Genomic DNA, 14,352 nt, shown 5'->3' with positions numbered 1-14,352 from the left:
GTCTGGTCCTGCTAAATTGAAAGAGGAGAATGAAGATTCAAGGAAACCACCTGCACTGTGGATCATAGGGCTATCATGGAGAGTTTTTTCCCATGACCACAGGTTACGCTTTTGTTTTGGCTTCTGGATCCTTCCCGTTGGATGTTGTACAACAGCTCCATGATGTTCTTTCTCCTCCTCGAGTCTCTGCCCCCGCTTCTCCTCCAGGACCTCCTTCCTCTGCTTCTCCTTCAGCGTCTGCTCCTCCAACCTCTTCTGCTCTTTGGGGTGCTTCTTGTAGTGCTGCCTGGCCTGCTCTTCTCTTTCTCACCATGATATTTACCTTGCAGTTAGCTGTTTCTCCCATTCCTCACATTGCTCGTGGTCCAGAAAAGCAGATCAATGTATTGAAGAGATATCTGCACTCCCCTGTTTATTGCAGCACTATTCACAATAACCAATTCATAATGGAATCAACCTAAGCATCTATCAATAGATGAATGAATAGGCTTGTTATGTATACACAATAGAATATTATTCAGCAATGAAAAGTAACAAAATCCTGTTTTTCATTGTAACATGGATGAGCGTTAAGCCAGGTCCAGCAAGATATTACATATTTTTATTTGTAAGTTGAAGCTAAAAAAGTTGATCTCATAAAATATATAGTGTCTTTGTCAATGTTTAAGAGCAATGAACATTTTAGAAAAATATTTAAAAGTAATACATATGTTTCAAACAATAGTGAGGATGATAAAAATAAATTAGCAATCAAAATGACTTAGTTTAAAAGAACTGAATATTTAAGAATAGACTATTACAGTAAAAGATTATTTTTAAGAAAGTATGAATTGTTCAAATAAATTGTTTTAAATAATGTTACCATTGTGATGAAAAGCTATACCAAAAATAATTACAAACCAAATGACTCCTTTGTGAAATATGACATTGTATTGTATTAATCCTTGGCTTGTAAATATAATGGTTGGATAGTCTAGTTAACAGATTCAAACAATGGAATAATTTCTAAATAAATTGCTAGAAGGAATAAATTATTTTAATAAGGTCTACAATTTTAAATTAAATGTGTAAAAATCAATTTATTTTATATTGTAGCAAAAAATTTAAAAATGAAAAGAAAAAATCATTTTATATAAAACCACAAAAAATACCACAGAATAAATCTCACAAGAAGTATATTAGCTCCACTAATAACTACAAATCTACTTTAGATAAATTGAGATAAATATATTTAGAAATATGATGTAATGCTAATAAAACATATTATGTTGTAAAGATATAAATTCGTCATAAACAGATCTATAGATACAATATAATTTTTTTTTTGAGACGGAGTCTTGCTCTGTTGCCAGGTTGGAGTGCAGTGGCACAATCTCAGCTCACTGCAACCTCAGCCTCCCGGGTTCAAGTGATTCTCCTTCCTCAGCCTCCCGAACAACTGGAACTACAGGCGCCCACCACCACGCCCCGCTAATTTTTTTGTTTTTAGTAGAGACGGGGTTTCACCATGTTGGCCGGGCTGGTCTCGAACTCCTGACCTCAAGTGATCCGCCCATCTCGGCCTCCCAAAGTGCTGGGATTACAGGCGTGAGCCACTGCACCCAATAAAATATAATTTCAATCAATATTTCTATTTTTTTTCCTGGAGCTTAACGAACTAATTTAAGAATTTTTATGAAAATTGAAGGAAGTAGAAAATTCAACCCAGTCCTTATGAGAACAAGCAGAGCTGGAGAATGCATATCACTAGATATCAAGAGGTATTTTAAAGCTCGCAATAAGACAGTATAGTATCCATATAAGTGTAGAGATATAGGACATAGCACCTAGAGAATAGAAAAAGACACATACATATATAAGTCCCAAATGTACACAAAGGCCTAAGTTGAAAAGGATTACAGATCTATAAAAGGGAAAATAATAAAGCTTTTACAAGAAAATTTAAGTGCATATTAGATAAAATATAAAACATAAAATAACCACAAAATTTTGAGAAATTAAATGTAGCTTAAAGAGGGATTTCTATAAAATAAATACATCATTAAAAGAGTAAAATTCCCAGGAGAAGATATTTGCAAGCCATACATACTCATACTTAGGTAATACAAAGCATGGCTACAAAACAATGCAGAAAGCGCAAATATAGTATGCAAACAAATAGAGGAGACATTTCAGCAATAAGGTTTCTGAATGACCAATATGTATATAAAAGGATACTTGACATATTGGATCCACCCCCAGAATGGCTAAGATTTAAATAATTGACAAGACCTAGTGTTGTCAATAATGTAGAGCAAATGGAACTTTCATGATTCCCTGGTTGGAGTTGAATTGGTAAAACTAGTTAAAAAAACCTTTTCATTGTCTACTAATTCTAAACATTTGTCCAGAAACTAACAAGTACTGAATGTACATCATTCCTACAATATGTAAGTAATTTGTAAAATATTAATATAATAAAATCTGCCAAACAAGAAAACAGCAAACCACTGACGCATACAATAACTCAGATGAATCTCATATCTACAATGCTGAGTGAAAAAAATGAGACATAAAGTAGTACATACTACATGATTACATATATATGAATTTCAAAATTAGGAAAAAATAACGTATAATGGTAGAAAATATAAAAGTGGTCATTTTGGGTACTCATTATCCAGAAAGAAGGCATGAGGGTGCCTGATGGGGTCCTAGAAATATAATGTCTTTGTTTAGATGTAAACATACATTAAAATCATGAAGATGCAGACTTAAGATTTTGCACTATGTTATATATAAGTTTTACTTGAAAGAAAAATAAATGTTAGCAAATGAATATTTTAAAAGAGCAGAATTTAAGATAAAGTCAGTTCTGAAAAGTTTTGACTGAATATATTGGTCTCCTTATTTTATCAGTATTTCCTTGCATTGCTAAAACAAATTATGAAACATTTCTAATATTTCTGGAAAAAAGTACAATGCATGTAAATAAATATAAACATATATATGCACACAAATGCATACATTCACATGCATATATATTAATTCAGCAAATTTTGACTGAGTTTCCACTTCATTGTCAGCACTATGCTAGCAAGGCACACTTAAAATTATATTCAAGACCATATCCCAGTGTCCAGCTTAAGAACATAAAACAATTAGAGAAGACAGAAAGCAATTCCATCACCATCATGATCTACAAGCTTCCTGGGAGACTTTGGGGCTGATCATCAGGCCTTCAGTAGGAAAAAATATTCTCCTCTGTGGGATTGCTTTCAGAAATCGTAAAATTCGCTGTAGGGTAAGAAAGAGCCAAAAGATCCATATTTATGAACAACTATAAATATAACACCAGGGGGTATCCTTCAAATCTCACTGATTACCATGCAACATCACCAAATTATCCATGGCATCATAAGATTGCCATACCAAGCAGTAGCTAATGACAGGCTTAATATCCGCTGGAAGATCATGAGGGAGACAGCTAGAGATCAAGTGACAATATTATACATGATTTCGGTACTAAATTTTATTTTTATTGTCATCCTGGGCTTTATCTCTTATATCTGTGTATCATTGAGAAATTATGCTTAGACACACCAACTAAAATTATTGCTTCTCTTCTCTTTTTAATTCATGCCTAAAACCAAGGACCCCAGGTAATTAGCTGTGACATTTTCCGATGATTCTCTCTGGAAAGTTACATAGAATAGTGTGAACAACTCACACTTAACCTACATTTCTCAGTTTACAATGTAAATTTGCTATAATAGACAAGGAATGTTTTTAGCTATTTATGTTTGTAAATGTATTGTTAATCCACTTCAGTGAAATGGCATTATTTCTAATCATATGAATGAACACCTGAGAGGAATCTAGTGAAAAGGTTCTCTTGGTGAAAATAAACTGTGGTTTCTTTATAACACACACTGTTGCTGGCAATTCATGCATGCAGTGCTCATTTCAAGATCTGAAAATTTAAAAAACACGGTTTTGCTTTCTTCCAAAGTATACTCCATGGATTCCAAAGATCTCGAGAAAGCTTTGTTAAATTTCTCCTTATTTTCTTTCTCCATATGACAAAGGTCAACGATTAAAACTTAAAAAAACAAGTTGTTTGCTTTCATTAAAACTTAATGATATCCTAAGAACATTTTATTCTCTTTGTTTTTCTGACATAGTACATTGCACAGAAGTCAAACAAGATTAAGAATACTACAAAACGTTTTATGTGTCTGAAAAGTTTATTTCAAAATACTTTCTACCTACGAAAGATTTGATACTTGGCAAGAAACAAGTAAGTTAATTGTGACTGGTTATTTTTGATTACTGGCAAGAATTGTTGGAGTGCATCACAAATCTTCACGTCCCTAGATAAAAATGCATTTATGTACACAGTTGTATAGATGTACACAATAATATTCTATCTTTTGTAGCCTTCGTTAAAGAATAAGGAATAAAAGGGAAAAAACAAGATTTCAAGAGAAAATATTTCATTCGCTATGTTATCAAGGAGAAAACTCTAAGCCTAAGCAAATTAGTCCTGATTTCCATATAAGTGCTTTTTATAAAGGATTATAGATTTGTATATTTATATATCTGTGTCTCTGTATATTTAATAATAAAATTACCTTCACATTAAGCACAGTCCTTGCGAATATTTACCTTCATTTTATCTACTTATTTAATAAGCTGGGTCTATAAGTAGTGGTTTTGATGAATAATATTCAATAGCATTCAGCAAAGAAAAATTAAGTTTAACTTATTAGTGAAAGACACTAACAGTATCAAGAGTAGGATGCTGGAAATGCATCTACATGGAACTATGGACTGATCAAAGTAAAAAGAAATGAGAGCAGTGAAAACATCATTTTCCCAAACAGGTAGTTGGCTAAAGTTTTTATGAGGTCATAAAATAATTGAGCAAATTATAATCCTTACACCTCAGTTGAGCTTACAGACACAATGAAAATGAACAGCACAATTGTAGGGTTACTTGGGTATTTTGTGGGCTATTTTTTGTAGTTTTTAGTATGCTTTAACTTGAAAGTTTGGTTTTTCTCCAACATGGTAAGCGGGGGAAACAGCAGGAGATAAGATTGGAACGTAATTAACATCTAATTTTTCTCTGAGTACTTTCCATTTGGTATTCTTTGCCAAATAAATGAAAATAGCCCAGAGGAAATGAATGTATAATAAATAGAGACAAGGACTTCCCCCTAAGACTGCATGTCTTGGTCTTTCAAGATCATTAAACTGAGTATCCAAGTTACAAACAAACGGAGAGTACCTTGGCTAGGACACAGGATTTCTGTACGGAAATCTAGAGTGAAATAAACATTTTGGTTGGAGTTGTTAGCTGAGAATTGACTGGACACAAACGTAAAGGTCTAAGTGTTATGTTAAGAAAACCCTAAGCCAAGTGAAGACAACTCCTAACTGGAAAGGAATTCCCAGGCTGCTGCATTCCCACAGTCAAGAACAACTAAAATGCTGTTGTAAGTTGGGTTGACTCCCAGAAAACATAGTCCTCCCAATATACATCTCAGGTTTGAACGTTGAGGACAATGGACAAGAAAAATTCCCTTAAATGCAGAATTAAAAATTATGGATAACAAAGGAATTGGGAAATTTCACCAGAAAGCAGAAGTTAAATAGATGTATGGGTCAAGAAAGCAAAGTAAAACCCAAAATACTCATACCCGGTCCATAGGAATCTTCATTCTTTTCTTCCATTAGGTATAGTTTCTAAACCCATGATGTCATACTGTATGACAGGGACTGAAATATTTAGTCTCTGGGCAAAACATGGCCTGTCTCCTTCGTTTGTAAATAAAGTTTTATTGGAACGGAATTATACCCATTCATTCATTTATTGTGTATGGCTACTTTCACACTTTCACTCACAATGAGTGAGCGAATGGATATAGCGGTGTTCCATTAACTCTACAATGGCAGAGTTATTTTCTAGTGGCAGAGATGGTATAGTCCACAAGCCTGAAAATATTAACCACTGAGTCCTTTATAGAAAAAAAAGCATGCTGAACTCTGCTATAGATCCATAAATTTTATATATTATTTTTCTTCTATTTTCTGAATGGAAGTTTCTGAATCATCGTATCAGCAATTGCTGCAAAAACAATTCACCTCAAATTCAGTGGCTTAATAATGATCTATTATTGTTCATTATTTTCCATTTCATTTGTTTTCTTCTGTTACCAGAACTCACTCATGCATATATAGTCAAATGTGGGTTGTACAACTGGCTCTTTTTCTCTAAAAGGTTAAGAATCAGCAATATTTCTACAAAGGACTAAACAATAAATATCTTTGACTTTGCATGCCATGTGTGGGTTTCTATTGCACATTCTCCTTTATATTTTAACAACACTTTACAAATGTAAACTTAAATTGACAATCCCTGTCCTAGGATGTACTCCTTCAAATATTTGGGGGTTGGTCATCTGACTGTAGAAAGTTCTGGCATGTTGACAGCTAGGTCAACTGGATTCTCTTCTCTGTGACGTCTCCTCTTCCACAAGGGCATCTGAGCTTTTCAAGTAGCAGTTACAAGATAGATCAGAGATGTGCCTACTTTCTTGAGGCCGTGGGTTAGCATACGAAATGTCCAAAAGCCTGCCATGTCTTTTTGGTCAAAGCAAGTTACATGGACAGTACATTTTTGAAAGTTAAAGAAATAGACTCCAACTTTTGATGACAGTAATTGCAAAATTTAGTTATAGACAGGTTTTTTTTTTTTTTAAGTCGACTATTTTTGCAACTTGTCAGAGTTTTCCTGTTCTCTTTTCTCTGTGTTGGTTATCTAGTGGATACGTGTATCAAGATGTAATGAGAAAGACTTGTGTATAAACCAGAGTCCCTCAAATTGGAGCTAGATAAACTGAAAGATGAAGCTTTTCTCACCTTCCAGATGAGTGAGTGCATTATCTATGGTTATAAGCTTTATTAATGAGAAAAAGGGACTGAGTGGATGTTTAACATGTACCATAGTAGACTCTACATATTGAACCTGTTAATGTTTGCCATTCAAGTTTAAACCCCACTCTCCTTCATTCCTTATTTTCAACACCAGCAGAGATTTCTTCAGCTATCCGTCATTCTCTATGAAGCCATGTGCTTACAGGAAGGCTGAACTTCACTCAACCCATGAAAGTTAGATACTGGCTGGTTTAAGTCTTTTAAGGTGCTTGCACTGTTCTAGGTCATGATTTGTTAAGGTCAAGGCATATGGGACAATCCTGGTCAGTGAGACAGGTCTGCTGGTGTTTATGAAAGTGACTTTCCAACTGTTAAGATTAGGAAGGGAGACAGCAAGAGGGCGGGGGGTAATCTCTTATCTGCTGGATATTGCTATTTAAATAGGATGCCTGAACCACTGTAGCCATTTAGCCATCTTGTCAACTCAAGAAAATTTATACTGAGAACATTGTCAACAAAGGAGAGAATAACATGGCTGAAAGATTAAAAATAATCTGAGTATTGTTATCATTGAGCTATGACAATGAGTCAGTTCTGACCTCTACTATTCTGCCAGGATACAATAATGCATTCTCTGATTCCTTAAGTAATTTTGTTGGCTTTCTAATATTTGCAGCCAAAAGCATCAACTCAAAGCCAAAACGCAGCAACAGCAACTCTTGGACTAGATGTAAAGAGACTCCAATCTCTGAATACCAGGTACCTAAAACATGACGAGGTGCACTAAAAAGGGGTGGAATGTGGGATTACATCCCTTCCTGAGTTAACACTTGGGTAATGTGGTGAAGAGATACCAAGATGATACTAGAGATAATTCTAACTAATAATAATAATTCATATCTAAGTCTATGGCAATCAATACTCTCTATATATAGTATTTAAGAGTTTTCATGGAAGGGAAGAGGACGTAGGAGAGACGTGCACAAATATGCTGCATGAAAGAATAGAGAGATGGACTTTCAAAGAAAGTGCATCCTCCTTATCCTGACACACAAACTGCGTGCAGGATTTCAGGAATAAAGAAGCTATTACAATTGAGATAAAATTTTGGTCAATGTCAGACGATCCAAAAATATAACTTGATAACGTATTCCAAAATGAGTAAGGGCTCCTTAAATTCTCACTATTCAAGGTTAAGTTTAAAGTGATGCTAAGATTTCACATGAAAATCAAGTATGCCCCTCTGGTAAGACAGGAGAAATGCAAAATTTGGGCACCAAGAAGAGCCTTGAAGTGATTTCAGAAATAGATTACTTAACAGGAATAGCCCCAAAAAGAATGCCTACTATGTGTACACGTAAATGTCACCATTTCCCAGGCTAAATAACCAACCTTTTAAAGACTAATACCCAATGCAGGCATACCACCAATGTATCTGAAAGCCATGTTAGTGTATTGTCACTCTGAAAATACTGTGAAAATAGTGGCATTGAAAAAATCTCCTTTATCTCACACCCATCATATTATGTAGTTTTCAATATTTGTGGCAATTTGTATACTATGTTATTTTACTGGCATTTAAATGTTGTCCAATTTTCACACTAAACTGTAATTTGTATAAGAGTAGGAAATCTATTTTCCACATAAGGAAACAAAATTATCAGGTTTCTGAAAAGACTCATCACGAGTATGTGAATTTCCCTATTATTTCCTAGGGAAGAAGGGCGATTACAACTTAACTTAATATAGCACTTATTCATTAAAAATTACATTATAGGAAAATAACAGAGTATTGAGTAATATTCTATCTGACTTTTTTTTATTTTGGAAGATACCAAATGTTACAAAAATACTTTAATTAATGTATTATCAAAACACTAATGAACAGGAGAAAGGACATTATTTAATTCCAAAAATCCAGTGGCATATTACAAATACAGTGTAATACAAAGATGAAAAATGTAGGAAGCATAGAGCTCCAGGAAAAAGGAGCAATGCCTAAAATCAATAAGTACTTGCCACATTCTAACAAGGATGTTGTATTGATTTTTCACACTTTAGTCTGTTTTCATTCAGAAACTTGCTCTTGGGTATATATCTGTAGACTTTTATTAATATATAGATGTTACATAATATTCAACTGTCCATCTCTCCAAATAAATGATTTGAAATTGATGAGCAGATACACATCAAACTTTTATTATATGTCAACAATGGATAGTTTCAGAAAATTCCTATGAGTTTGTAATACTATGATAAATTTCCTTAACAATAGATTATACACATATATGCACACAAACACACATACACCTTAAGATTACTTCTAGAATTTTAAAACATGATCAAGTTTGTCTTGAAGAAAATCTTGGTATCAGCATATAACTTTATAAAATATATTGGTTAATGATTACTTAATACATTATTTGCTTTATGGACAATTTGTTTACCATCAATAGAGTATTTGGAAAATGAAATGTATCTATTTCCTTGGTTAAGGAAAAAATTAATAGATTTATATGAACCATTGCGCCGGGTCAAAAATATTTTTTCCTACATAATTTGGTTTAGAAGTCAATTTTGTATAAGGTTGAAAGAATAGTTACTAATGACTCCTCTGTGGCATGAATGAATATTATGGATGAATATTATGTATTTATTCAAAATAGCAATCTAGACTTCAATAGCTATCTAACATTCAAAATAACATGTATTTAAAAAATTTTATAAGTCATATATTATATTATAACAATTTGGAAAACGAATTAATGTAATGTTCAACAGGCAACAGGTGATCAGAAAAAAAAAAGAAAAATAAACAAATTAATATAATGCCTTAAACAAACATTTATTAAAATCCTACAACCTCAAATAACAACATTAAGTCAAGGTTTTTATAGATGTTTTCTAGACATGCACATATATATTTAAATTCATATTTTAATAATAAAATCAATTTATCCCTGTATCAAAAAATTTAAATTGCATAAACTGAGAAAAGTACTCCTCTGTCTTTCCCCTATTATATTATGTAGATAAACTTCTATAGGCTAGAAAACAGAATGTTAATTAAATTATTCTACATCACGTCTCTCTTTTCAGGAATATTTTATTATTTGTATTATACTTAACCCAAAACATCCATTAAATTAATCTTCAAGACTACAAGTACATGACCTTTTAAAACTTACAGCTTCCCGGCAGGCATGGTGGCTCAGCCAGTAATCCCAGTATTTTGGGAGGCCAAGACAGATGGATCACTTGTGATCAGGACTTTCAGACCAGCCTGGCCAATGCGGCGAAAGCCCATCTCTACTAGAATTACAAAAATTAGCCGGGTGTGGTGATGGGCGCCTGTAATTCTAGCTACTCGGGAGGCTGAGGTGAGAGATCTCTTGAACCTGGGAGGCAGACATTGCAGTGAGCCCAGATCCAGCATCTATACTCCAGCCTGGGTGACAGAGTGAGACTTCATTACAAATAAAATAAAATAAAATAAAATAAAATAAAATAAAATAAAATAAAATAGTGTGTTTCCCTATTATTGAATTATTTATTTTGACTAACCTCTCAGATAGCTAAAGTCTTCAAGTAATATTTTGTTACTCTTGTTATCTCAGTACATCCGGACCCAGTGAATACTAGAGCCATTAACCTGTGTACACTTTCTTGTTTAAGATTTTTAAATTTACGTTTCAGTATTTTCCCTTGTTCCAATTCATAGATAACTTTTAAAAAATTCTTATTATCTTTGTACTATAATTTTGTTTTCTAAAAGCCATGTGTACACTTCTCCCACTCATTTGCCTGGTATTCTGCAGTTCTCTTCAGCTCTCTTCAGCTTGTATAACAGAGGAAATCAGTCTTTCCTCGTATTTTTGTCAGTTATTTTGTTTCCCCCTGCTCTGTATTGTTTTTCTGTAATAGGAATGATTAGTTGCATGGTTCTAGTAGTGTCATGTGTGGTTGTGGAGGAAAAGTTAAATATTAAATCTGAACTCAATTGAACATGGACACAATGATCACCAAGTCCCAGAACGCATTGTGTGTGAGCCCCTTGAGGCGTTCATCCAGCTCTGTTTCGGGGAAATCTCTATTTCAATCTGTTCCTATATGTTAGTTATTGAAAAACAATAGACAATCGCAAAAGCATGTTGACCTTTTTGTGTTCCTTAAGCCCAGTCCTGAAGGGCCCTCGTGACTGGGCCTCATGCCCAACAACTTGTTACAGAAAGAGCTAAGATCCCAGACTGCGCTGAAGCTTCATAAGACCTCTCCTCGTCTGTGCACGAAAGAGTAGCCGACTCTGAAGCCCAGGCTGTTGCTTCCTGGTCTGGTGGTAAATCCTTCTTAGTCTGGTGAGTGTTGTCCCACCCTGGAGCCCAGGCTGTTGCTTCCTGGTCCGGCAGTAAATCCGCTTTAGTCTGGTGAGTGTTGTCCCACCCTGGAGCCCAGGCTGTTGCTTCCTGGTCTGGTGGTAAATCCTCCTTAGTCTGTGAGTGTTGTGTCCTACCCTGGAGCCCAGGCTGTTGTTGCCAACTCTGGAGCCCAGACTATTGCTTCCCAGTCTGGTGGTAAGTCCTCCGTTGTCTGGTGAGTGTGTATATATATATACATATTTCTCTTTTTTCTTATATATATATAAAATACAATTATATTTCTTATATATATATATTTTCTCTTACATATATATATATGTTTCTCTTTTTTCTTCTCCCCTTCCCATTGCTGTTTGCTTATTATATCAATCTGCTTATTATTTAAATTTTCTTATTATATAATTTGCTTATTATATCTGCATTGCTATTTACATGGGATAAAAGCTGTTTACCCATAAAGGTATTGTGTGTGCATCTTTTCTACTCCCCTCATGCATTTCTTGCACAGAACAGTGGTGTTTAGCTGTATTAAGTAACATGAGTTCATGCTGATATCTTCAAATATAATCCTTTACTTTCTCCTTCTGCTTGTCTGTAACCTCCCACTATAAAAATAAATCTTGACTCCCACCTTCTGACGTTCGTTTACTTTATTTGTTAAAATTTCAGCATGAATGTGCATGGAATCAAAATTAACACATATTCCTTCAGGAAACAACTTTACCTGCTGGAGATGTTGCTATTTACAATTCCCTTTCCTTTCAGTCTTACGAACTCCATCATTTTCCAAGTTATTTAGGTCAACAACTTTGTCCCCCACCTCTTTTAAGGGGGGCATTTCATATACTGTAATAAAGTTAGATGGATTTTACAGTTTGCATGTCATCCTGTGATTCTCCATCCTCTTAAATGTTTTTCTTTACATACTTTAAGATTCATTCTTTCTGCTATAAAAATTTATGGAACCTTCTCATTTGGGAAAAAATAAAAATGAATATAATCTCTTAACTTGTCCTAATTATTACCACATTAGAAATACATAATATAAATTGGTGCAAAAGTAGTTATGATTTTGCCATTACTTTTAATTACTTTTAATGGCAAAATTGTAATTACTTTTGCACCAACCTATAAGACCATACCTATTGTCTCATTATATCTGTTACGAGATACAGTTATATATTTCATATAAATCAGTGTACTTGAATATACTGTAAAAATTAAGTTTAAAAAAGTTTTTGGTTTTGTTTGTTTGAGACAGAGTTTTGCTCTGCAGCCCAGGCTGGAGCGCAGTGGTGAGCTCGGCTCACTGCAAGCTCCGCCTCCCAGGTTCCCGCCATTCTCCTATCTCAGCCTCCCAAGTAGCTGGGACTACAGGCGGCCGCCACCATGCCCGGCTAATTTTTTGTATTTTTAGTAGAGACGGGGTTTCACCGTGTTAGCCAGGATGGTCTCGATCTCCTGACCTCATGATCTGCACGCCTCGGCCTCCCAAAGTGCTGGGATTAGAGGTGTGAGTCACCACGCCCAGCCTAAAAAAGTTGTTTAAAGTAATATAAAATGTTTGCTCATGAGAATGATGCTTAAAAAAATCCTTCATTTACTTTTTGTTTTCTCTTGGGTGTGAAAAATAAAAGTTCTCTTCTAAAAATTGAGTCAGGTACAGTGTATGATTTGCCATATTCTATGTGAATAAAGAATTCATAATTGATTTGGTACCAGCTAGGCACAGCTGGTGATTAGTAATGTCTCAAGAGAAAAAAATCACAGTGGAATAAAATTATTGTGTATTTTACTACATCACAGATAAAATAATTAGCTAAGTATTATATTGATTAAGGTTAATCTGGTAAATTTGTAAATAAAAGTGATTATTTTGTAGTGCCTTACCTGTTAAAATAATGTTTCACATGCAAAATTGATCTTGGCATTCACATGCTGAGTTATTGGCATTATGTCATAGAATAACACTGCCTTAAAAGATGAATCACAAACCATTTTACTGCCATGTTTATTGATTATCCTTCAGATTATAAAGAGCTTGTAAGGTTAAAAAGCATTTAAAGATTTATTAGCAATATTGATCTACATTTGCAGTGTTGTAAGCAAACATAAATCCAGTTCCAGCAAAAGATACAGTAAACATTGCTGTTCAAATACCAGAATTTAGTTATTTAAGGAATGTTTTCACAATGTTTTAAGAGGTATGATGTATTTACTTGTTAGATGTATAGATTAATTCTTATTTGATAATCAGAGTCCTCATGCCTTTGATATTTAATTTATTATCAATTTAGCTCTACAGCCATCCAATCTTTGACAAACCTGAGAAAAACAAGAAATGGGGAAAGTATTCCCTATTTAATAAATAGTGCTGGGAAAATTGGCTGGCCATAAGTAGAAAGCTGAAACTGGATCCTTTCCTTACTCCTTATACGAAAATTAATTCAAGATGGAATAGAGACTTAAATGTTAGACCGAATACCATAAAAACCCTAGAAGAAAACCTAGGTAATACCATTCAGGACATAGGCATGGGCAAGGACTTCATGTCTAAAACACCAAAAGCAACGGCAACAAAAGCCAAAATTGACAAATGGGATCTCATTAAACTAAAGAGCTTCTGTACAGCAAAAGAAACTACCATCAGAGTGAACAGGCAACCTACAGAATGGGAGAAAATTTTTGCAATCTGCTCATCTGACAAAGGGCTAATATCCAGGACCTACAAAGAACTCAAACAAATTTACAAGAAAAAAACAACCCCATCAAAAAGTGGGCAAAGGATATGAACAGACATTTCTCAAAAGAAGACATTCATACAGCCAACAGACACATGAAAAAATGCTCATCATCACTGGCCATCAGAGAAATGCAAATCAAAACCACAATGAGATACCATCTCACACCAGTTAGAATGGCAATCATTAAAAAGTCAGGAAACAACAGGTGCTGGAGAGGATGTGGAGAAATAGGAACACTTTTACACTGTTGGTGGGACTGTAAACTAGTTCAACCATTATGGAAAACAGTATGGCGATTCCTCAAGGATCTA

This window comes from Chlorocebus sabaeus, chromosome 18 (assembly GCF_047675955.1).
Source record: "Chlorocebus sabaeus isolate Y175 chromosome 18, mChlSab1.0.hap1, whole genome shotgun sequence".
Classification (NCBI taxonomy): Eukaryota; Metazoa; Chordata; class Mammalia; order Primates; family Cercopithecidae; genus Chlorocebus; species Chlorocebus sabaeus.
The sequence above is the reverse complement of the archived record's forward strand: the minus strand, read 5'-3'. Positions refer to the sequence as shown.